This window comes from Nannobrachium achirus (assembly GCF_963921795.1).
Source record: "Nannobrachium achirus genome assembly, chromosome: 1".
Taxonomy (NCBI): Eukaryota; Metazoa; Chordata; class Actinopteri; order Myctophiformes; family Myctophidae; genus Nannobrachium; species Nannobrachium achirus.
The window spans coordinates 87,026,530-87,054,029 of NC_137810.1; positions in this window are offsets into that span (position 1 = coordinate 87,026,530).

Sequence of the window (27,500 nt, forward strand, 5' to 3'; positions counted from 1 at the left end):
GAAGTACGGAATAAAGTCCTACATCCTCTGTGACTCCGAAACTGGCTATTGCCACAACGCACGCCCATACTGTGGACAGCATGCTACACTGTCCGAAACAGTGCACTCCCTCCTCGGCGGGCTTGCAGGCCATGGCTACAAATTATTCATTGATAATTACTATTCCTCGACCCCCCTCTGCAATGAGCTTATAGCCAAAAACACCCATGTCTGTGGCACCATCAGAGCCAACCGAGGTACCCCTGCTGAGGTCCAGACCGCGTCCAATTCCACCCTCCCTTACGGGGAGAGAATTGTTAGACACACAGAGAATGTTATGGTCATGGCGTGGAGAGACAACACTATTGTCCGGATGTGCTCCACCTTCCACAAAGACACCACGGGGACGGTCCTTGTCTGGAACAGAAATCTGAAAAAAAGAGTAGCCAAACAAAAACCACAATGTGTCATCGACTATAACAAGTCAAAATGTGAGTTATTATCCCTTCGCAAGGAAGTCTTACAAGTGGACGAACAAATACATGTTCTATCTGTTCCAAATCAGCATATTCAATGCTTTCACCATGTACAAGGCCAGAATTCCTGAGAAAGAGAGAAAGTACAAGGAGCTCCTGAGCTTCACCGAAGCCCTTGTCGAAGCCTGGTGCCCCCTGCGACCCACCCAACCCCTCTGGCCTGATCCTCGGAGTGAGAGGAGGTCAGCCCATGTCGCTGAGAAGATACCGCCCACACCACGAAGGAGAAACCCTACAAGGGTCTGCTACATCTGCAGCAAAATGTACAAGAAAAGGAGTGAGACCTCATTCTACTGCCCTCTGTGTCTTGTGCCTTTGCACAGGAGGCTTTGTTTCGAACGGTACCACGCAGAGTTTGCCTATGAGCATGCAAGCGGAGCTCGACGTCGACGATAGACAGACACGCACACACATGCGCACACGCGCACACCACGGCCTGATGGTGGCGCTATATGGGACAGATCCATTTTGATGACACGAGTGTAGACATACTGCACTGCAAAAAAACCTACTCTAAATATAAGAAAAAAAATATGTTTTTGAGTATAAATCAACTAAAAACAAGTAAGATTATCTGCCAGTGGGGTAAGAAAATTTTTCCCGGTAAGATTTCTTGAAATAAGAAAATATATCAAGGCTTTAGGGAAGTCAGGGATTCTTAAAATAAGTTAATTAAACCCCATTCCAAGTAATTAATTAAGTCATATAAACTCAGAATTAGTTGGCAAACCTCTTCAAATAGGTTTTTCAGACTCATTCCAAGCAATATATTCAAGTCAAATAGACTCATAACTACCCGTTTAAGTCATAGAAACTCAAAATTAGTTGGCAAACTTCTTCAAATAAGATTTTCAGACTCATTCCAAGCACTAAATGTAAGTTAAATAAACTCGTAACTAGTCATTTAAGTCATAGAAACTCAAAATTAGTTGGCAAACCTCTTCAAATAAGTTTTTCAGACTCATTCCAAGCACTATATTTAAGTCAAAAAGACTGATAACTAGCCATTAAAGGTCTTGAAATCGGTGGTAAAATCCCCTTTCAAGCACAATACCAAGTCAAAGAGACTAATAACTAGCCATTAAAGGAGTAGTTCACCTCAAAATGAATTTTCTATTCGGGTCCCCATCCGGAATCAATGGGGTAAATTTACAATAATCGGATTTTGTCTTAGGAATGCAACAAATACAAACAAATATATTCTTGAACTCAAGTCTCCATGGCGTGAGTAAACAAAAGAAGAAAAGTCATTTTGGGGGTGAACTACTCCTTTAAAGGTCTTGAAATTTAAGTGTTAATCCCTTTCCAAAATACCCCAAAGCTACTCAAATAAGCGGTAAAAAGCAAATCCTGAAATGTAGTAAATAAATGAAGGCATAATGAATGTTCTCAAAATTTATTATAAAACAATTAAGTGTGAGAGTGTTACAGTAAATTGTTTACAGTAGTACATTTTTGAGTAAACACTGAGTGAATAGATTTACTAAGCACTTTTATTTCTGTCTCAGTTGAATTTACTATAGGGATAATCAAGGCACCCTGTTTCCTTCCAGCTCACCACGACCAAAGAAGCTGGGTATGTGTTTACTTTTCAGTAAACACATACTAAGCACTTATTTTTGTTGAATTTGCCATAGTCAGGGCACTCCCAGCACTTGACAATAAAGAGACCCAAACCAAACCAGAGATGAGTGTCACAATGTCTATGTCTGTCCATCCGCCATGCATGCTGACACTACACCACCATATGAGCCAGATGCTGAAACATGCCAGAAGTTGGAGATGACTGACGTCATTAAGGCACCATTTACAGTGCAGCCACATCCAGCCTGAATCAGATCTGGGCCACATCCAGACTGGAATCCAATCGATTTTAATGGTCACGTGTTGTTAATACCGATCAGATTTCAATCTGGATGTGGCCCAGATCTGATTCAGGCTGAATTTGGCTGCCAAGTCACTGAAGTCAGCCCGCATTTGGAGATGGCTGACGACCGACACTAAACAGTGCCCACATCAGATACTCCCACATGCGGAAACAGTTAACAAATTTAGAGATGACCGACATGACAGACGGACGGACAGAACATCTTAAGAGTATGTTCTGATCCTGGATAGGCCTAAATTTGGAGATTGCTGACTTAACACTGTAGATACGTACACTATAGAGATTACTACTTACAGAGCTTTCACATAAAACCACCAAAGCTTTAACAACATAAGGTACCAGAGCTTTAACATAATAGCGGCACTTTAACTAGCAAAAATAAAACTGCCAGAGCTTTTAACAACAAAAGGTACCAGAGCTTTAACATAATAGCAGCACTTTAACTTTACAAAAAATACAGGAGATCTTTGACACCCCCACAGTGAGAAATACAGTCACTAGCATGATTGCGATACTGCAAGCCAGTGAACATGGACAGAAGCACTGCTACCCGAAGAAACAAGGGCCAACACCTAAGCGAGGCGTCCCCAAGAAGAGACGTCGCCTCAACCTTTCTCCCAGTGATGACGAATCCAGTGGCTCAACCATCATTTTGTCCCAAACCACTGAGACCTCTGGGGATTTTGGGGAGCCCAGCACCAGATGATGGACCTGATGGCCCTGTTGCATGCAAGTAGATTTGGCTATAGGCTAAGCCTTTTTACACCAGGTACCACCTCAGAAAATGTTTTTCCAAGTACCATCATAATAACTGATGTTAATATAGGTGTGTAGCACAGTTAAAACACAAATTCATTCATTTAAGGAGTTCTCTTTTTTTAAATATATTTCCAAGCTAATAATTTCACCAGGTCATTGGACAGATGCATCCACTAGGCCTGTGAACTGATGATATCTTCAATGTTGTCATGCTAATTTAAGCACAGAGCCTATTTCAGCCTATTGCTTGATCAGAATAACAACCTGTAGTATAATGTAAATATTTCACTCTGCTTCTATGATTTCTTTTTTGGGAGACTCCAAACCTATAACCATGATTTGTGTATTGTGTTCTCGATTTTAGCGGAGGAGAGTCAACTAGTGGAGGTTGACTGTCGAAGACAGCCGTGAAGCACAGGCCAGGCATTACAAGACGCTTCAGGAATTGCTAAAAAGGCCTAAACCAAACCAGAGTGACGTGGCACAACTGCTGGAGCTCGATGCCAGGAGGGCCTTCATAGACAGCGATGAAACACTGAACAAGGAAGACAGGCCTGCAAAGATCCTTAAAGCATATCCTTGCTTCAAGGATCTTAAACATGCAAGTGAAGTGATAGGTTTACATTATACTACAGGTTGTTATTTTGATCATGCAATAGGCTGCAATAGGGGCTCTGTGCTTAAATTGGCATGACAACATTGAAGATTTCATCAGTTCACAGGCTTATAATTTGAGCGGGTCAAATTATTGGCTTAGAAATATATCTAAAAACAATAACTCCTTGAATGAATGGATTTGTGTGTTAACTTGACATTACAGCACCTGGTATTGTACTTTACAAGCACCTCTACTTTACATCAACAAATAAAATAAATAAAAACAAATAAAAAATACAGCATCCGTTATTGCACTTCACTAGCACCTCACTACTTCCCATCAACAAAAGTCTTCCACTCTGCCAAGGCTTTTTGTAGGATGGAGTGGTGTCACGGTCATGTATGTCATCACATAATATTTCTGTCTGCACGACAGACAGGAGTGTAGCCACGCACTTGGGGTACGTGAGATGGAAGGTGTAGTAATAGCCAAGTAAATAGATCAGACCGTCAATCAGCTGCTCCTCTGGAAAGATGGTGATGGGAGTGTTCCCCACAGCAACCAAACAGCGGGGCCTATCCAGGATCAGGACGGGGCTCTGGAGGGGTCTCTTCTGGTGGTAGAGATTTGGGTCTTCAGATGGCTACAGCAAAACAAAGAAAAACAATATAGAAATGATTTCAGTAAACATAAATGGGCAACTGGCAAACCGACTTGTCACTTAATAACAGAAAACCGATATAGTATTGATTTCAGTATTTTTTTAAGTCCAATGTATTTGTAGTTAAGTTCATTTAAGTTAATAAACCTTGCATAAATGCATTAGAAAATACACTTCAGAATTCCAATAAAAATAAAAAAGAATAGCAGATATACAAGCATAAAACATACCACACGGACATGTTTTGAGCTTGTAGATCAGCTATTTTGTCTATTTGGTGTGACACTCCTACCTCAAGGATGTGGAGCAACGCTTCACTGGGTCCTCCCAGCTTCTTTGGTGGTGGGGAGCTGGAGGGAAACAGGGTGCCTTGATTCTCCCTACAGCAAATTCAACTGAGACAAAAATAAAAGTGCTTAGTAAATCTATTCACTCAGTGTTGTTTACTCAAAAATGTACTACTGTAAACAATTAAGGCGTTTAGCTGACGCTCTTAATCCAGAGCGACATACATTAAGCAAGGTCAATACATCAAACTCATTGTAATCTAAGAAAAAACTAAAGTAAACAAAAATGCAATCTAACTTATAGTTAAGGTTAAAGAGCAGGTGCTATGGGCTATGATGGAGTCTGAAGAGGTGAGTCTTCAGACCACGGCAGAACCTAGAGAGTGGGTCTGTAGTTCTAAGAGCAACAGGAAGATATTACACATTTTGGGTGCCAGAAGGGCGACTTGTCTAGGACGAGTGGATGAGAGCAAAATCACTTACCTCCATCCAAAGGAAGCTGTGCTTGCCTTGTTCCAGGCAGCGTAGAACTGGACCTGGCAGCAGAAGCTATCCCACCTCTTCTTGGCCTCAGTGAAGTTAGGGTTATCCTTTGCCAAGATCCGACGTAGCTCATCTTTAACCTAGAAAAAAAGTAAAAAAAAAACAACAAAAAAAACATTGAAACAACTGCTGTATGTAGAGGTAAAAGCAAAAAGAAATCCCAAGACTGAAATGTATTTTTGGACCCATGTCCCAATATGATTTGTCGTGTCGTGTGATTTTAATTGTAGCTTGTAGATCTTTTTTTTTTTTTTCAAAGTTACATAATTATCTACCGTGGGGGAGGCTCTCTCCAATCCGACATGTCGCCACTCCGAAATTGGCTTCTTATTGTCGGAGTGGCAACACTCCCATGGGGGTTCAGGTTAGGGTTAGAGATAGGGTTAGTGTCGGAATGGAGACATGTCGGAAAGGAGACATGTCGGAGTGGTGGGATGTACTCCTACCGTGGGAGTGGAGAGAAGGAAGACGTTCTGGATCCAACAGGGCCAGATTTGTCTTGTGGATTCTCATTCTAAGTAAAGCAGATAAAACATTTACAAAGTGGTAAATAACTGACCCAATTTAAAACTCTGTCACTGATATTTGCCAAACAATGCAGTTATAATACCTCTGGGTGAATTGGAGCCCACAAGCGCTTTCTGTGGCCAAAGTCAGCCTGGCCTGGAAAAACCTCCATCAAATCCTCTTGGGTGAGGGTGCGTAGCATGTCTGCTTCTAATGTAAAGCAAAATGAACACATCAATAATATAATAACTATTAATTTACGGAATGTATGTCCATCTCTGTCTGCACTGAAACTAAACAGTGTCGTCACCATGGTAACAGCTGCATGATGAAACAATGTCCAAATATGGGCATTGACATGACACTGATATGTCTGGGTTCTCCACCAATAATTCTGAGACTCCTACACCCCTACATTTAATCAATCCCCCATATACTGTGCAAATCCCCAGGGGACTAGTTTATACCTAGTTTTGTGTTGTTTCAATACAGTATTTATCAATTTCTATTTTTATTTTTTTTGCTTAACTTCTTAGGCTTTTCTACCATTTTGAACAATATTTTTACCACTTTGAACAATATGTTTTTAAATACTTCAAATGGATAGCTACATTGACACATTGTGAGCTTGTAGATCAGCTATTTGAACCATTTAAAATGCTTTTCAAAATAGTAAAAAAAATATCCACCATGGTTTAAGTTACAATGGGATTGAATAGGAAGGGGCGTGTCTGATCAAATGAATATCAATATGTAAATAGGTGTAACTCAGAGTGAGGAGAACCTAAGTGAGTAGACCCTCATTGGCTTCTTTTTGACCATACTGTTATGGGGGTCCTAGAAATTAAAAAAAGTTGAGAAACACTTCACTATATTGAACAGAGCCTTCGATGTCATGCTCTGCATACTATGTTGAACAACTTGAAAACAGTCTGGGGTGTTCACAAAAGCATGGGTCGACAACAATTACCCACATTTGTTTATGAAAGTAAAATATCCTTTTAAGGTGGTCGCCAGCTAAATGGTCCAACATTGGCCAAGATGAAAGTAGCCAATCCACAAGCTTCAACTAAATGTAATGCCTCAAATCCTACAATTATAAGTGCTTTTTGGGGTGGGGGTCCTCAAATGTACCCGCAAGGGTCACATTTAGGTCTGTCATGCATTAATTTAATCAGCTGAATATCAACATACCTTGTAAAATGGATAGTGTGGTAGTTTCCAGCTTAACCATGATGCAGTACATGTTGTCACATATTGTACCTGGCAGACAGGGAGGGGGGGGTGAATTCACTGAAATGTGACAATATAGAGCTATTTAACACTGTTACTGAACACTCTATAGCAATGATTACTGTCACAATATAGAGCTATTTAACACTGTTACTAGGGATGCCCGATCCCGATTGCGCAATCGGATCGGCCGCCGATATCGTCTTTTTTTAACGATCGGAGATCGGGAAAAAAATATCGGATTTTTTTTTTTTTTTTTTTTTTTTAGATTTTTTTTTTTTTTTCATTTACATTACAAAACAAACATGACCCGTTCGTCAATTGCGCAGAACCATAGAGTTAGGTCTGACTTTGAACTGCATGTATGCACTTGCTCCATTTCTGTCAGCTCAGCTGTGAGCCTGGCCACAATTGTCTCTCTCTCTCTCGTGTGTGTGTGTGTGTGTGTGTGTGTGTGTGTGTGTGTGTGTGTGTGTGTGTGTGTGTGTGTGTGTGTGTGTGTGTGTGTGTGTGTGTGTGCAATTGCTCACATTTTGTAGAGACAGCAAGCATAAATCCACTGGATAAATCCACTTTGTTGAGGTGATAAGTTACAATTGAGTTTCAAAAACAATTCTCTGCTCCAGCCTACACTCTGCTCCCCCCCTCTCTCTCATTAATGGCTGATTGGCCCACAGCTGTGTGGAAGGAATGCAGCGTTAGAGTGAGGCTGAAGTGATTGCTGGAAGGGCATGAGGCTAAATGTTTGTATGCCTTCTTGCTGTTTTGTTTCCCAAAAAAAGAAGAGGATAGAAAGGTGTGTAGCCTATGTGTAATCCATAATGTATCTCTCTATCTCTCCTGGCTCCTTTCTCTTCCCCTCTCTCGATCCCCCTCTCTCACTCACACACGCACACACTGACACGCACACACAGCATACAACGTGTGATGCGTGGCTGGAGACAGTTATATATGCCTTAGTACTGTGGTGTGTGACCGGAGACAGTTATATATGCCATAGTACTGTGGTGTGTGACCGCCGGAGACAGTTATATATGCCATAGTACTGTGGCGTGTGACCGGAGACAGTTATATATGTCATAGTACTGTGGTGTGTGACCGGAGACAGTTATATATGCCATAGTACTGTGGTGTGTGACCGGCAAAGGAAATCTCAGACTTTTATTATGAAGAAGTTTACTGAGAGGACATCTACTGAGGTTTTAGACATATTTTAGTTTGTTCAACAAAGGATATTTAAATGTAATATTTTGTTTTGTTTCGTTTTGTAAAAAAAAGGAATAGAATTATGTTCTTATTGCACTATTCTGCTCTTAATTTTATTTAGTTTGAATGGTTATTTTGTGGTACACTACTTTGTTTTTAATTTGTTGATTCAATGCTGCACTAAGTGATAGAATGAATAGAATAAAAAAAACTTAAAGGACAACTTTTTTTTAATTATTATTTATTATTATTTTTATTTTTTTCTTAATGCCTTGCCAAAAGATCGGATCGGGAAAGATCGGGATCGAATCGGAAGCAATAATATTTGATCGGTATCGGATCGGGAGCAAAAAAAACGTGATCGGGGCATCCCTAACTGTTACTGAACACTCTATAGCAATGATTACTGTCACAATATAGAGCTATTTAACACTGTTACTGAACAAACACTCTATAGCAATGATTACTGTCACAATATAGAGCTGTTTAACACTGTCACTGAACAAACGCTCTATAGCAGGGATCCCCGATTAGTTTTCCCCAAGGGCCAAATCATGTCTAGGGTACCAAGCTGAGGGCCACAGCATTGCATTGACGGTGGCGTTCCCACTACTCCAGCGACAGTTTTCGTCGTTGTCGGGTGAAATTCTTGTATGTCCAAAACCGTTCGTTTTGAATTTATCATTTTGAAAATGATTTAAACTTAGTAGTGAAAACAGCCGATCTACAAGCACACAACGCCTCGCACCGCGAGGCGTTGTGTGCGTTGCTGTGCTTTGCTGTTTTCACTACTTTTGTGCGACGGCCTTGTATGATTTGCGAAAGAACGTATACAAATTTCGAGATACGGGTTTTCCACCCGACAACGACGATATACTAGTGTTGTTGCTGCTCTTATACCAACATTATTACTGGGGTTGGTGGGGGCCTGACAGTAGCCCCCCGCGGGCCGCAAATGGCCCGCGGGCCGCCTATTGGGGAACCCTGCTCTATAGCAATGATTACTGTCACAATATAGAGCTATTTAACACTGTTACTGAACAAACACTCTATAGCAATGATTACTGTCACAATATAGAGCTGTTTAATACTGTTACTGAACACACACTCTATAGCAATGATTACTGTCACAATATAGAGCTATTTAACACTGTTACTGAACAAACACTCTATAGCAATGATTACTGTCACAATATAGAGCTGTTTAATACTGTTACTGAACACACACTCTATAGCAATGATTACTGTCACAATATAGAGCTATTTAACACTGTTACTGAACAAACACTCTATAGCAATGATTACTGTCACAATATAGATCTGTTTAATACTGTTACTGAACACACACTCTATAGCAATGATTACTGTCACAATATAGATCTGTTTAATACTGTTACTGAACAAACACTCTATAGCAATGATTACTGTCACAATATAGAGCTATTTAACACTGTTACTGAACACTCTATAGCAATGATTACTGTCACAATATAGAGCTATTTAACACTGTTACTGAACAAACACTCTATAGCAATGATTACTGTCACAATATAGAGCTATTTAATACTGTTACTGAACACACACTCTATATAGCAATGATTACTGTCACAATATAGAGCTGTTTAACACTGTTACTGACCAAACACTTTATAGCAATGATTACTGTCACAATATAGAGATATTTAACACTGTTACTGAACAAACACTCTATATAGCAATGATTACTGTCACAATATAGAGCTATTTAACACTGTTACTGAACACACACTCTATAGCAATGATTACTGTCACAATATAGAGCTATTTAACATTGTTACTGAACAAACACTCTATAGCAATGATTACTGTCACAATATAGAGCTATTTAACACTGTTACTGAACAAACACTCTATAGCAGTGATTACTGTCACAATATAGAGCTATTTAACACTGTTACTGAACACTCTATAGCAATGATTACTGTCACAATATAGAGCTATTTAACACTGTTACTGAACAAACACTATAGCAATGATTACTGTCACAATATAGAGCTGTTTAACACTGTTACTGAACAAACACTCTATAGCAATGATTACTGTCACAATATAGAGCTATTTAACACTGTTACTGAACACACACTCTATAGCAATGATTACTGTCACAATATAGAGCTATTTAACACTGTTACTGAACACACACTCTATAGCAATGATTACTGTCACAATATAGAGCTATTTAACACTGTTACTGAACAAACACTCTATAGCAATGATTACTGTCACAATATAGAGCTATTTAACACTGTTACTGAACACTCTATAGCAATGATTACTGTCACAATATAGAGCTATTTAACACTGTTACTGAACAGTCTATAGCAATGATTACTGTCACAATATAGAGCTATTTAACACTGTTACTGAACAAACACTCTATAGCAATGATTACTGTCACAATATAGAGCTGTTTAACACTGTTACTGAACAAACACTCTATAGCAATGATTACTGTCACAATATAGAGCTGTTTAACACTGTTACTGAACACACACTCTATAGCAATGATTACTGTCACAATATAGAGCTATTTAACACTGTTACTGAACAAACACTCTATAGCAATGATTACTGTCACAATATAGAGCTATTTAACACTGTTACTGAACAAACACTCTATAGCAATGATTACTGTCACAATATAGAGCTGGCATCATTTAAAATGATCACATCAGGAGGGACCAATTGCAACTCTGACAACTTTACTGTTCTGTTATTCATCGTAAAAATAAAACGTTTTTTTATCATCATTGTTCTTTTATTGTTGTAGGTTAACCTGAAATCATAATAAACAGGCCCTCCACTTTGCATGATAACGTGGCAAAAGCCCTAATTTATAAAAATGAACCATACACAAGTTCAAAACACGGTGCAATTGCATGTTTAAGTACTTAGCAGCACGACGGTGCTGAACATAGCAGATCTAAAAGCTCTCCGTGCATAGCGTGGTCGGCTTTGTGAGCTTGTATAACACTGCAAGATCTGTTATTTTCAGCGTGCGACACCGTCGCCGTGCAAAATATAAATTAGGCTTTGTGGCTTGTGGCCTCGTCTTGTTGTTTTATGGCACTCAACATTCGTGTGCAAAGTAGAATATAATAGAATAATAGCTTACCGTGCGTGCGTTCGGTTCCACTCCAAGTCCACAGCTGTTAGCGTTAGCGGCATAGGTTAGCGGTTGGGAGTTTGAAGAAGAAGATGATGATGATGATGAAGTCAAGCGGATGTGACGTTTTCAAATAGCCTATCTACGTGCGCTTAACGTGCGCTTACGTGCTTACGTCATAAGCCCTGTGGAAATAAGCCTAACATAATACATTAAAATAATGCCCAGGCTATTACAAAAAGAAAATGTATTGTTTATTTATGTCATTTCTGAATTGCGTTATTTGCTCCATATGACATTGATGACGTAATTGCACTGAAAAATTACCATTAAAGGAGTAGTTCACCCCCAAAATGATTGATTACTCACACCATGGAGACTCTAATTCATGTATATATATATATATATATATATATATATATATATATATATATATATATATATATATATATATATATATATATATAATAATTATTATTATTATTACCCATATATATATATATATATATATATATATATATATATATATATATATATATATATATATATATATGGGTAATAATAATTATAATAATTATTATTATTACCCTTATCGCATTCCTAAGTCAATAATTTGATTATAATAAATGTAGGGGTAGGGGACCCAAAGACACTTTGGGTCCCCTACCGGAATCAATGGGGGCTTTAGGCTTTATTGGCTTAGGAATGTGACAAAAAAACAAAAAATACATTTCCATGAATTCACGTCTCCATGGGGTGAGTAATCAATAGAAAAAAAGTCATTTTGGGGGTGAACTACTCCTTTAAGAACCCAAAAGGAATGAGTGTGGTGTAATTAACCCGTTATGACTTGAGCCATACGACCTGGGCCTGATTCTACAAATGCCTTAGTTTTCAAACATTGTCATGCCAAGGTCCCCCAAAATGATGTATTTGAACACCACTTCGAGAGACATGTTATATTTAAAGGTTTGGCTGAGGTGGGATTTCTATATATTTGCTTTATTATTTACTTTATTCCATGTACTCTGATCTTGCCATTTGAAAGCCACTGTACTTAATTAAATGTGAATAAACGTGATGTTGAACAACATTTTTCATTCCAATATGTAGTGTGAAAATAGTTATTGTGACCTTCGGTCGCTGTTTCTCTGAAACCGTGCAGATCTTGTGACATCACTCTGACTCACTGACCAAGATGTAGGACTCCCCTTTTTGCCCTTATGCAGCATGGAGATCCCTGATGTCATCAATATTAAGCCCATATCTGGCAACGCCCATGTATCCATATATGGAAATCCCTGATGTCATCAATATTAAGCCCATATCTGGCAAAGCCCATGGACATATCCATATATGGAGATCCCTGATGTCATCAATATTAAGCCCATATCTGGCAAAGCCCATGGACATATCCATATATGCCATATATGGTGTCATCAATATTAACCCCATATCTGGGAATGCCCATATTGTAGTCATTGTATTTCCATATGACCTAATCAAACACTGAGATCCATACATAAAGACAATAGGGTATTTTACTAGTTTGGTACTTAAAATAAGTACTCAGAGCTACTCATTTTCTTAAAAGTGACACTGTGGATTCAACCTTTGTCTCAGAGGGTAATTTTTACTTGATGTAAATGTGAAATATTATAATTTAAGATCTAATATCATGGTAAGAAAAAAAAGAAATATTTTCTTAAAACAAAAATCATCATCTTGTACAATTTTATCTTCTTTAGAATATAATTTTTAAAACTAGACCAATAAGAATTTATGGCTAGATATACGATTGCAAATCTTGCTTAGTTCATTCATTTTTGCAGTGTGTGTAGCGATTTGCGTGATTTTAGGGCAAAATCTGTAGGAGTAGTGTTCAAAAATGTGTTTTGAAAAATCGGCCTGAAGGTGGTGCTAAATGAGACAGCTCCATGTTGATGACATCAGTGTAGACATACTGTGTACCGATTTGCGTGATTTGAGGGCAAATATTGTAGGAGAAGTGTCCAAAAATGTGTTTAAAAAAATCGGCCTGAAGGTGGCGCTAAATGGGACATATCCATGTTGATGAGATGAGTGTAGACATACTGTGTACCGATTTGCGTGATTTGAGGGCAAATATTGTAGGAGCAGTGTCCAAAAATGTGTTTTGCAAGAATCGGCCTCATGGTGGCGCTAGAAGAGGGGCATGTGAGAATTGATGGGTGGAGGTTGTAGTTTGGCAGGCAAGGAGTGTGTGTGCAAAATTTGGCATGGATCGGGGCAACGGTTGCGGAGATATGATCAGTGCAAAAGTGTGACGTGTGACGGACGGACAGACAATGTGCCCATTACTCTGTAAGAAAATATTTTTTTTGTTTCAAATCATTCAGTAAGCATCTGATGTAATAAATAAAGAGCTGTGAGTAAAAAAAATTAGTTGTTTGCTTGAAAAGAGACCATTCACAAAAACGTCTTTTTCTCCAGTTGTTATTCTGAGAGGGCTTGGTTTTGGTGAAACAAGGGTTTTCAAATGGCTATAACTAAAGAAGTGTACATGATAAAAACATAATTCTTTTTTCTGTGGAAACTAGAAGTTATCCTCTATCATCTGGGCCATGGCATGACATAGTCATCCTTAGACAGAATAAAAAAAAAAATGGTAAACATGGTAAAAAATCAAGAAATGCTTGGCAACCTAGCTTGATAGTTCACTTTTAATGGTGGCAGTCAATGAGTTAATACTAATAGAATTACCCATTTAGAAAATATGATTAATCTTTTTGGGATTTAAAAGGATTAACGATATTTGGTGCATTCATAAAAGAAAAACACATGGTAACTGGTCCGATATACATAACTGGCAAGATGGTCAAGCATTTTTGCGACCTCGCCCTAAAGGGTCGCATGCCGCACTGAGGCGTCTTACTAGTTTATTATACTGTAGCCTACAATAAACAACTCCAACCAAACATGGACATTTTGTCTACACTGTGTCAACGTCAAAGTCACTCCCCATAAAAACCACATACAAAGTATGTGTACTGACTGACTCCCATCAGTAGCCTACATATTGAAACTTAATTTATTCACTGAACTTCCCTTCAGACAAATGTTACTGCACACATATACAGCAAAGAAAACGTCAAAACACTTCATCTGTTGAACAGAACAAGTTTTATCTTAAAGATGAGGTACCGTGATTTTTGTCCACCCTAAAACATGATGATCAGGGCCAGGTCTATGGTAAAAGGGGATGATTTTATGATGTCATTAAATCAGTGTTTTTCGATCAGACCTTTTGACTCAGAGGCTTTCATGAAGAAACCACAAATACACAGAGATGGCAAATTTGCACATTATTACCCCACCTGGTGGTCTATTAGATTAATGTTAACTTCATAGACACAAACAAAACAGGAAAAGTACACAACTATGGCACCACCTCTTTAAAGAGGTCGTGCCATAGTTTTGTACTTTTTCTGTTTTCCATGTGTCTAGGAGGTTGAAAGTACTTCATTAGACCCCCCTGATGTGGTTTTTATGAGAAATGATGTATTCTCAAGTATCTGACTAATATGACTTGCTAAATTCTGACAAGTGTGCAGACACTATTCTGCTGTTCTGGAGCATGCAAAGCCATCACAAGAAACTAGTCATGTTTATTTTATTCGGTCATGAATCAGATTATATCATTCTTCTGCTTTAGGAGGACATCGCGCTCTTTCGAACGACCATCATTTCGACCGAAGGGTTAGCGACTCACTCCACGGAGGTTAGGGTGGGGGTTAGAGTCGGGTGTCGAAAAGATGACATGTAGTAACAGCGACACACTCCCTGCTTTAGTGGCCTTTTCTTTGCCATTCTGGCTTAGACTGAATGTGTCTGTGTGAACTAACTTAACCCAAATGCTTTCCCATGTCTTCATATGTGGTTTTAGACCACCCATTTGATTACACTTTACAACATACAGTGCAAGAACTTGGCTTTTCACTAACTAAATAAAGTAAAGGCTTCCACCTGTATGAGTCTTGTGTGTCTCACAAAATTGGAGTAACAATGTATTTTAAGTTAACATTTCAACAATATATCCTCCACCCCATTCCCACAACTGGTCTGACGTGGTTTCAAAACAGGACACATAACACAGCACCGTCAGAAGCTTTGAGAGGCTGTTTGACTTTGTAAACAGAAAACTATTCAAAGGTTGTTGAGCCCAGACCACCAGGAAATAATTAATATAAATGTATTAGAACTAAACCGAACTTGGTATTTGTTTGTTTTCTCTTGGAAGCTGCCACCTTGTGGTCAAAAGTGTCAGTTAAAAAACACAGATACTAAGTATGTCACAGTATCAACTCCTCCCCTAATTACCATTCACCCAACAATGTGGGGTGTCGCTAACTTCAGCTGGGTCACCACCCACCATGACATCCATGCATACTTAAAGGGGCACTCCACCACTTTTCAACCTATGTTCATATAATTGGTCCTCACTCAAAAATTGCTTTTTCTTTTTTTTTTTTTTTTCTCAGAGGAGGGCTGTGGGCAGGTCAGAAACCCATAGTCTTGTGACATCATCGATTGCCAATCCAGCTTATAGAAACTGCAGGATTTCTATTCCTGAAAAGTTGCAATTTTAAAGTGGAAGCCATTGTTCTCGCGATAATAAAAATCTAAATATTTTAAAAAAAATATTGATTACATTTTTTTTTGGGAAAATGATGATGTCACAAGACTATGGATTCTGAACTTCCCACAGCTCTCCTAGGAGACTTGGACTGAGTAGAAAAAAATGGTGATATTTTATCATGAACATTAGTGAGGACCTATTATATGAAGACAGGTTGAAAAGTGGTGAACTACTCCTTTAATGAACTGGGGGTGTGGCCACATATAAACCCAATTTTAACTCTTTCTGTATACTTTTTTGGAAAAAATCTTCCTCCTAGTATAATCATAATACCTGATAATCATGTTTTAGAGGGGGGAAATATCATGGCACCACCTCTTTAAAGACTTTCATCATTCAGTAATTTTCAGTCCCAGCCCCTGAACCATTCAGAAACATTACAAAGCATCTCAGGTGTGATCAAGTGAATCTGGGTCTCAGGATGTGATAAAGTTTAGCATACTGAATCTGTAATTACACATGTATGTGTTGGGCCCCTTTTAATATGTATAGCAACAGCCTCTTGTGCTAATGTGTCTCTAATGGGCCTCTCTAAAGGGACACTCCTCATTTTGGGTTTGTTTGTTTGTGGTCTCATATATACGTTAGCATTCACCAGTGTCAGCAGGTTAGCATTTCATATTCTGACAACATTATGTAATGATAAAGCAAACCTGTGGTGAAACCTTTAGCCTCTTCAATCAAATAAACATTATCCATTATGTTTTACCCCCAGGTATGAAGAGGGTTATTTGAGTTTACAAATAGCAACTTTATAAAGACACAAAACACTGTAGAATATAATTCAACTATAGGACCCCCAATGGAATTCTTGATATGCTTTTTTTTAGCTGACCATGTATTGTACTGTACTTCCCTGTTACATGTCTTTGCAAACTGTTAATAAAGTTATAAAGTATTCTATCAATCAAAACTAAGTGATGATTTCAACTGACTCTGGCATCTACTCTGATAATCTAACAACCCAAACAACAATTTGCAAATTGTTGTGTCATGATGGGTCAATACAGTTTATGTATACGCATAGGCCTATACATTTTTCTTCTTCCTGTATGATTGTATTTATAATTGCACTGCATACTTGAAATAATAAAACAATTATATAATGACATTTTGTCATTCAAATAGCTTTAACCCAACAATAATGTATTGTCTGACAGGGTTAACCCTAACCCTACACTCTAAAGAGCCTTTCAGACGGAGCGTGGTTGCCGCGTCATAGTAATTCATTTTCAAAGAGAGGCGGGCGGTTATTTTGGCCGTGCAGAGAAGTTTAGGGGTGGCGAGGCAAGCGGGCGCGGTCCGGTGAAATTCCCGCGAGTGTGCTTGTTTGTGCATGCGCTCGCAGGCGGCAAGAGCTGGATTGTGGTCAGCTTTTCTTTCTACGTTTGGCTGCTGGCGCGCAGGAGGACGAGAACAATGGCCCTGATTCACCAATAAGTTCTTAACTTTTCCTCTTAAATTTCTTCCTTAGTGAATTCCTAAGAGAAGTCGAGTCAGATTCATGTTCTTAGGAAGGCAAAATTGTTCTTAACTATGTTCTTATCCTGATGAATTCCAATCTTCCTAACTTGAAGTGGTGTGCCAAGTAACCCTAATTAAAAATTTGCTGAAATTAGAATGTTATCATATTTCATGTTTGGAAATATAAAATTGTATTACTGAAAGCTGGTGGGGCTTTAAGTTAGCAGCTACTTAATATGTTTGATTGATTGATTGACTTTATTAGAAGTTTGCATAGAAAAAGGTACAGATTCATGACGGTACAGTTCACTGGTACAAGGTCAACTAAAAGGAGATCCTAGGAAAGCAGTTGGCTTATTTACACAGGAAACCATTGAAGTATCTCAAATAACATTGAAAGACAGACGGATAGAAAACAGTACTATGCAGTAGATATAGTAAAATTAAAAAAAGTAAATACAAATATAATACAACGTGCAAAAGGTTTGTTATTGCCAGTTGCGAATGGCTGCCGCCTGTAAGTAGTTTTTCAGGGCGATTTTAAAGGATGCTAGGGAACCACACACCTTTAAGGCCTTCGATAGGGCGTTCTACATTTTGGTTGTATAGCAGAAGAACGAGTTAGACCCTTTGTTTGCGTTGACTTTGGGTTGAACGTGATCTGTGCCTCTGGTGTTGTAATTGTAGAGGTCCTTAACATGAAGTATTTTGCCAGGTACATGGGTATCTTAGTGGTGTAGTGCATCTTGTACATCAGGCCCATTGCAAGTTGCTGTACTCTGTCATCTACTCTGAGCCACCCCACTCTTAACTGGTGAGTAGTGGTGAGGTGAGTCTGATAGGGAAGGTTAAGCAGGACCCTAATTAGTTTGTTTTGGGCTGTTTGGAGCTTCGTTTTCAGGGCTTGTGGGGCGTCACAATACCATACGTGGACTCCGCAGTCAAAGAGGGGCTGGATTATTGAACCAGCTATGGTCTTCAGTGTAATTGGGTGTGGTGGTTGGGATATGGTGGTGCAAGGGGGGCTTTCAGGTAGGAAGGGGACAGGAAAATGGGCGTGTGGCGGCGGTTGGGATATGGGGTGAGAGTGTAGGAAGTTAGGTTATGGGGGGGGGGGGGGGGGGGTGATGAAGGGGAGGGGGGGGGGAGGGGGTGAGTATGGGGCTTGGGCTTCAACTCAATCGGATAATTTTGGGTTGGGATGCAATTTTCAGACCTGTTGAAAACTAGTCTAAAGCAGTGGTTCTAAACATTTTCATGTCAAGGACCCCCAAATTGACATGCATTCTGCAGACCCCCACCTGAAAATATTTTATGTCTGGGAAGATTTTTCAAAAGTTTATCAAAGTTAAAGAATACGTTGTCACACTTAAGAACTAAAAGGCCACCCTAAGAGTGCTCTACAGTGTGCGTAGATTATTTCTTAACAAATCACAGCTAATAAAACATTTGTGTATGCCAAATCTTCTTAAAAAACGTCTTAAAAGGGTCCAAGAAGACATTTCTTTGTAAGAACGTTCGTATGTAAGTTGGTGAATGGGGCCCAATGGCTTCTAGGCATAATATCGCCCAGCGTTTACTTGCGTAGCGATTGTGTTTCTGTCTCCAATAGCAAACACAGTCATACTGGGTCAATATGTGCAACATGAACTGCTAAACATTACAGCATCAAATGTCAAATTAAGGGGTCAAGTGTGTTTTGTACTTGTATGGGGGAATTACCATTTCTTCAGACGTGCAGGGACTCGAAGGGTTCAACTATTGGCCAGTTTCTGGCTATTGTGGCCCCACCCCCTCATCCGATTGGGCCATCAGAATCTCAGTGAGTATTTAGCAGGCCTGTGTTCATGTTTGATCACACTTTAGATGCAAGTTGTTAAGGGCCAAACTTACTTAATCTCTTTGTTGGTGTATTTGTCAGAGAAACTCAGAGAGCTAGCTTTGAGAAATGGCTTTACTACAAACACTGAAGTCCTTGGTCAATGAGAGACTATCTGCTGCTGCTGAAGAGATATTTGGGACCGTTGTACAGATTGTAACAGAGTATGAAGACGAGGCTTTAAGCTTGAAGCAAGAAATTGACCACAAACACAGACTACTGGATATGGTTTTCAAACTATACAGAACAGGTTGGTACAATTATTTTACAATACACTAATTCGATAATATTTGGTTTATCTATATTCAATTAGTGAGATCAATGGGGTTTTGTTATCCATGATGGAGTTGTGTGGGGATTAGTTCTAGTTAATTCATATTGGCTCTTCTCTTGTGGTCTGGGCTCAGCAACCTTTGAATATTTTCTCTATTTACAAGTGAATCATCAGAAAGCACAGCTGAAGTTAAACAGTAGCCTAGCTTCTAACAGTGCAATGTTGTGTATGCCATTTTGAAAGCATTTCAGACCAGTTGTTCTGGGAAAGACACGGGATAATGGTGTTGAAATGTTGTATCCTACATTGCTAATCCAATGTTGTGAATATATTGCCATCTAAAGTACAACTACACCTAAAAAGGACAAATTTTCACAATGTTCCACGACAGTAGAAGTCGTTTACTGAATTATAATGGTGGCAAAAATCCATAAACTATCATAGGGTTAGGATTTAGAAATGTAACATACATATCTTGATATGTGAATATCATTGGTATGGGAGCTCACAATAGAAAGAAAACATTGATCAAAACAGCCAGATGTGGTTCCAACAGCAGATGTTTGTTCAAACAGCCTACCACTGCGACAAAACAAGTGACAATACATGGATGAATGTATATTTCAAGCATTTAATGGGTTTGTCTCATTGTGTCTTCTGCCTAGACATCCTCCAACTCCCTTTGTGTAAAGAGCGGGTTTACCCTGAACAACAGAACATGAACTCCAGTCTGGTCCAGGAGGAACCACAGATTAAAGAGGAACAAGAGGAGCTACTTCTAAGACCAGAGGAGGGGTTGACATCACTAGCAGTGAAACGTGAAGATGATGGTGAAAACAGAGAGACAGAGCCTGTAGCCAGCAGCCCAGATGAACACATGAAAACAAAAGCTGATGTAGAAGACTTTGGAGAATCACAACCAACTAGTGATGACCATCTTCCCTCTTCACACTGTTCTGAATCTCTCACTGAAGACAGTGATGAGTGGGAGGAGACCAGTGTGTCAGCTTTAAACACACTGGAAACACGTATAACACAACATATGGAAGGACAACAATTGTCTTTGAGCAATAACCCGACCCAGGGCCTGAAATCAACAAAACAAATGAAATTCCACACAGAGAAGAAATACTTTAATTGTAAAGACTATGGGAAAATATTCAGCTATGAGAGCCATCTGAAGAGGCACACAATGATTCATACAGGCGAAAAGCCATTTACTTGTACAGTCTGTGGTAAAGGCTGTCTTCACATGAGTAATCTAAAATCACACATGAGGACTCATACAGGCGTATTTCCCTATACTTGTACAGTCTGTGGTAAAGGCTGTGTTAGCGCAGGTAAACTAAAAACACACATGATGACTCATACAGGCAAAAGGCCATTTTGTTGTACAGTATGTGGTAAAGGCTGTCTTCACATGGGTGATCTAAAAAGACACATGAGGACTCATACAGGCGAAAAGCCTTTTTCGTGTGAAGTTTGTGGTAAAAGCTTTGCTCACACAGGTAATCTAAAAACACACATGAAGACTCACACAGGGGAACGACTTTAGTTTAAGTTAGTTCACACAGACACATGAATGATCATTCAGTCTAAGCCAAGGCATGCAAGGTGACAATATAAAGGACACTAAAGCAGAGGAATCATATAATCTCACAATATATAAAAAAATAAACATGAATAGTTTATTGTGATGGATTTTGCTTCGCTTGCTCCAGGACAGTAGAATAGTGTCTGACCACATTTGTCAAAAGTCATATTCAATAATCTTCATTCAAAACATACAGTATGTTCATTAATATGCATGCAAGTGTAGTGATGTGCGGAAGCATCATTAAAAGTGCTGACAAGCTGCTGGGTTTGTGTAGCTGTTCACTGTGTGTTGACATGTGTGTTGTCAATACTTTTTTTAACATTGGGAAGGGGGGGGGGGTGATAATCTTTGTTTGTTTGATTTAATAAAGGTTTCAACTCTACAGGTCCTCTCTCAGAATGTGTACCATAACTACTTTGAACAAAACAGGAGGAATCACTGATTCATTTTACAGCCTGCACATCTTGTGCTTGTATGCTTTTATGCTTTAACTATTATTACATGATGGAAGTACATATTTATTTTACAGTCTACATACCTAGTTAGCGTGGTTGCCTACAGGGCAATCCGGAATATAGAGTAACCCAACCTCTTCCAGAGAGAGATAGAGACACTAGAAACCCTGCTGGGTCACTGCTTCATTCACTGCTTCATTTTAGAGCCTGCAAGTCTTGTGCTTGAACTATTATTACATGATGGAAGAAAGTATTCATTTTACAGTCTGCATACCTAGTTATAGTCCAGCGTTGTTATTATTTAATAACAACACCCCCAACGTCCATTGTGTTCAATGGACTTTTCTGTAACCCCAAAAGTTCATTTAGTTCAATGGACCTTTTCTGTCCCTTTTCTGATTGGAAAATAATGGATTTGAGGATTAGCTTCATTGGCATTATTGGCATGAGAAAACATACATTGCCAAAGCAATTGTCAAAATATAATAAAAAACTGTTGAAGATGGGAAAAAAATATATATATACAGTTGGAGGGGGTACAGCATTGTGTAAACAGAGCTATACTATGGCAAAGTGAAAGTTATAGACACACCAAATATGGACATACAGCAGGAATGTCAAACTCAAATTCACAGAAGACCAAAAAACAAAAATGTCTAAGTTCAATGTTTATGTAAAACATATTGAAATGATTTCACATAGCCTATTAAACCTGGACCTAACACAGTGTATATTATTGCAACAAGTAGGTCGGGAGTAGCCTGGCTCCAGCCAATAGACCCACCCACTCTCTGAGTGAACTGCTTCTCTTGGTCTGGATGTGTCATATGACGCGTCTCTTGATACGGTATCTTGGCCTACCGACCAATGAAATCAGAGGAGGGGGTGGGTCTAACAGTAGACTCGCAGCACTCAGAGAGTGGGAGGGTCTATTGGCTGGATGAGAAGGAAGTGTAATATTTTCTTTACAGAGGAGTCAAGCGAGAGTAAACAATGGCTACTGCTGCTACAGATTGTGTTGACGCTGCTATCGAGGCTGTTTTAAATAAATTAACAGCAAGAATTACTTTAAAATCGGAGCAACGCTTGGCCTTGAAGGCATTCGTTGAAAAGGGCAATGTTTTTTGTGTTCTGCCTACTGGATACGGCAAAAGTCTAATCTACCAACTCGTCCCTCTATATATATATATATATATATATGTCACGGTTTGTTAGAGAAACAGGACGGTCGAGAAACGTAGCACTCTGCGTGCAGCACGGGGCGGAACAAGCGGTCGCCCACAGCAACGTCCTCCAGGCGGAGCCGCTCGATTGTCCAGTGTCCACGACATTACAAGCGGCGCGCAGGCCAGCGGACCTTGGTCCTGCTCTTCGCCCCCGAGCACCGCAGGTGCGAGTGGCCGCGAAGAGCGGGCCAGGGCCGCGTGGCCGGCGGAGCGCCGCGCGAGTTACGAAGCCGTGGTGAATGCAATCGTTATATTTATGCCCAGGCCGTAAGGCCTGGGCAAGCCCACGATAAACGCCCTGTCCAAGTGACTACAATGTAGCAGCTAGGCTAGGCTAGGCTAGGCTAGGCTAGTAAATAAAGTCGCAAATATAGTCGCAAACGAGTGACGTCAGCGCCTTCACTAGTGAATGCATAGAGTATGAGTGAATGGCTGTCGTACGCCACCTGGTGGTGATTGGTGTGTGGTGAACGACAAAACAAGCGCTCTTACATAGAACGTCCTGCGTTACCCAAACATCCGGTAACATATATATATATATACTGTATATATCGATGGCCAAAACGCAAAACCTCCTATCTGCAAAAAATGATTTTTTTTTTCATGAAATGAGTACTACAGGCTATGCTTCACACGGTCAGCCTGTCTGCATGATTGTCCTGACCCTCATTTTGTCAGAAATGTCACGTGAGTAAAAACCTCCTATCTACTGCAGTTCCAGTCAGTGAGAAATCTCACAAGCACAAAACCTCCTAATTAATATGACAAATGTGGACAAACACTGTTCTACTTTTCTGGAGCAAGCAAAGCAAAACCCAATGCAAGAAACTATCAATGTTTATTATATTGAGTCATGGTGATCCTCTGTGTCTAAGTGAACTAACTTAAACTAAAGGCTTTCCCCTGTATGAGTCTTCATGTGTGTTTTTAGATGACTCGTTTGAGCAAAGCTTTTACCACAAACTGCACAAGAAAATGGCTTTTCGCCTGTATGCGTCCTCATGTGTGATTTTAGATTACCTGTCTTAAGAAAACCTTTGCCACATACGGTACAAGTGTAGGGCTTTTCACCTGTATGAGTCATCATGTGTGATTTTAGATTACCTGTGTTAAGAAAACCTTTGCCACATACGGTACAAGTATATGGCTTTTCTCCTGTATGAGTCATCATGTGTGTTTTTAGATTACCTGCGCCAACACAGCCTCTGCCACAAATGGTACAAGAAAAGGGCTTTTCTCCTGTATGAGTCATCATGTGTGTTTTTAGCTGACTAGTGCCAACACAACCTTTACCACAAACTGTACAAGTATAGGGCTTTTCTCCTGTATGGATCATTGTGTGCCTCTTCAGAGTTCCCTTTTGATTAAACATTTTGCCACACTCTGTACAACTAAAACTTTTCTTCCCTGTGTGACTCCTCATGGATTGAGTTTGTTTTGATGATTTCAGGTCCTGGGACAGCTTGCAATGTCCTCCCACATGTTGTGCCTTGTGTGATTTCAGTGTGTTTAAAGCTGACTGATCTCCCCTGGTCTCCTCCCACTCATCACTGTCTTCAGTTTCTGATTCAGAACAGTGTGAAGAGAGAAGATGGTCATCACTAGTTGGTTGTAATGTTCCACAGTCCTCTACATCAGCTTGTGTTTTCATGTGTTCAGTAGAGATGCTGGCTGCAGGCGCTGTCTCTCTGTTTTCATCATCACCTTCACTTTTCACTGCTAGTAATGTCAACGTTGACCCACCAGCCTCTTCCTCCTGTTCTTCTTTAATCTGTGGAGGTTGTTGTTCCTCCTGAACCAGACTGGAGCTCCACTCCTCTCTACACACAGGGGCGTGTAGGAAGTCTAGGAAAAAGGTACAATGAGACTTTACTGCAGTGTTCCCTCAGTTCACTGAAACGTTGGAGCACACATCCTTCAATGACCAGGTGCAGACAACACACAAACAACACAATAAAATAAAGTCTGCACTTAAAAAGTGGTTCAACTTTACACCCTCAGTAGCGGCCCACCTTCTCCAATAACAGAAATAAAGACAGGGTGCTTGAAACTTACTGAGATCCAGGTGGTCTTCATGTTCCTGTTTCAGGTGGTCTTCAGGTTCTTGTTTAAGGTGGTCTTCAGGTTCCAGTTTAATAGAAACAGTCCTGGCTGGAGAACTGATCTTCACCTGCAGACTGGCCTCCACACACTGATCTGGAATGAAGAAATTAAAGCATGGAAACTTGAATAAGGACTTGGTGTAATATGAATACAAATTTTAACTCATTGATTGCTTTCATTAAATGCTTTCATTAAATGCTGTGATGTCCGTACAGAAAATATTGCATGTTTGAGTGATGAAGCATCCCAAACCTTAATGGCGAACTAGCTTGCATTGTTTTCAAAGGAGATGGTCGGCAGGATCAGGACACAGAGAAATTAACTTTCGCACAACATTTTACATGGGAGCAAATGGAGAAACTGATTTGTTGACTTGTAAATAGAAAACTACAAGGGAAGAAGTATTATAAATTAACTAGAACTAATCCCCACAAAATCCCATCATGTATATTAAAACAACAATGGTCTAACTAATTGAACACAGTTAAACCACATATTATTATCTTATAACATGCATTTCTTTAAAGTTATTGTACCAACCGGCTCTGTACAATTTGATGTAGGGTTTTAAAACCATGTCCAGTAGTCTGCTTTTGTGGTCGATTTCTTGCTTCAAGCTGAAAGCTTCGTCCTCATACTCTGTTACAATTTGTCCGACGGCCCCAAATATCTCTTCAGCAGCTGCAGATAGTCTCTCATTGACCAAGGACTTCAGTGTTTGTAGTAAAGCCATTTCTCAAAGGTAGCTCTCTGAGTTTCTGTGAGAAATACACCAACCGAGAGAAGCACGTTCAGTCCTTAACAACTTGCAGTGACTAAAGTGTCACCAATCATGAACAGAGCCCTGCTAAATACTCACAGAGAGTCTGATGGCCCAATCAGAGAGTGGGTGGGTGGGGCAACAATAGACATGAACTGGCCAATAGGTGAACCTTTCAAGTCCCTGCACAAGGTTGTTGAGCCCAGACCACCAGGAAATAATTAATATAAATTAATTAGAACTAATCCCGACAAAACTCCATCATGGATATTAAAACCACAATGGTCTCACAAATTGAACACATATTATTGACTCTAAAACACATTTTCTTACATGAAAGTAGTTATTGTACCAACCTGTTCTGTATAATTTTATGTATGGTTTTAAAACCATGTCCAGTAGTCTGCTTTTGCGGTCAATTTCTTGCTTCAAGCTTAAGGCTTCGTCCTCATACTCTGTTACAATTTGTCCAACGGCCCCAAATATCTCTTCAGCAGCTGCAGATAGTCGCTCATTGACCAAAGACTTCAGTGTTTGTAGTAAAGCCATTTCTCAAAGTTAGCTCTCTGAGTTTCTCTGACAAATACACCAACTATGAGAAGCAAGTTCAGTCCTTAACAACTTTCAGAGACTAAAGTGTGACCAAACATAAACAGAGCCCTGCTAAATACTCACAGAGAGTCTGATGGCCCAATCAGAGAATGGGTGGGTGGGGCAACAATGGACAGAAACTGGCCAATAGTTGAAACCTTCAAGTCTCTGCACATCTGAACTCCTCCATACAGAACAACATACACATTTTGACACAACTTCACAATTTGACATCCGTTTGCTGTAATAATTAACAATCTGTGTTGCCTATAATAGCACCTATTTTTGAGAATTGTGACAAAACCTATTCATTTTGTCAGTTCTATTAACTCATTGACTGCGCCGCCACGAGTTTCCCGAGTTATTCCCGTTGTCTGAGGCTGCGTAGCCCGAGTTTCACGAGTTGGGGCTGTTTTCAAGGTTTATGCAAAAGTACACTTTCCCCTAGCCTGTCACAAAATTTCATGTTGCTATGATAAAAGGGTGGTTAAAAATCACACATCAAAGTCAGCTTGTTTGAAAGCAAAGGAGAAATCGACCTCCCCATGACCCAAAAGTGAACTCATTTATCAGGACACGGCTCCGCCGACACAGTGCGGCGCGGCCGCAGCAGTGGTGGTGTCAGACAATGAAAACAAAACAAGCAGATCTTCAAGCAGACCATTCTGCATGAATCAAAAACATTTTCACTTGAAAAGCTGTGACCTGCTGCACTGGGTCACCCTAACCCTAACCCACACACAGCTCCATACCCACACAAAAAAGTTCAAAGTCTCTACAAAAAAAGTTTACCAAAACAGCAAGACAACAATGGCTACACCAGAGCCTCGTAGGAACCGCCCGGCCTCTCAGGCCTCTCTATACCAAAACAAGCCAACACAAACACATCAACAACACAGCAACACCTCCCAGATGAAAGCGTTCACAAATCAACACTCAAAATGTTATAAAAGTTTCAACATGAACTTACCTCAGTGTGAGGAGGAGAGCGTTGGTGTAACACACACATACAGAGAGAGAGACAGATAATTCCAGTGCCGTTTAGTGTCAGTAGATCAGTAATCCTATAGTTTCATTCGTGTAGTTTTCTTTTTTCGTTGTTTGTGAGCGGGTTTCATGCCCTCACCACGG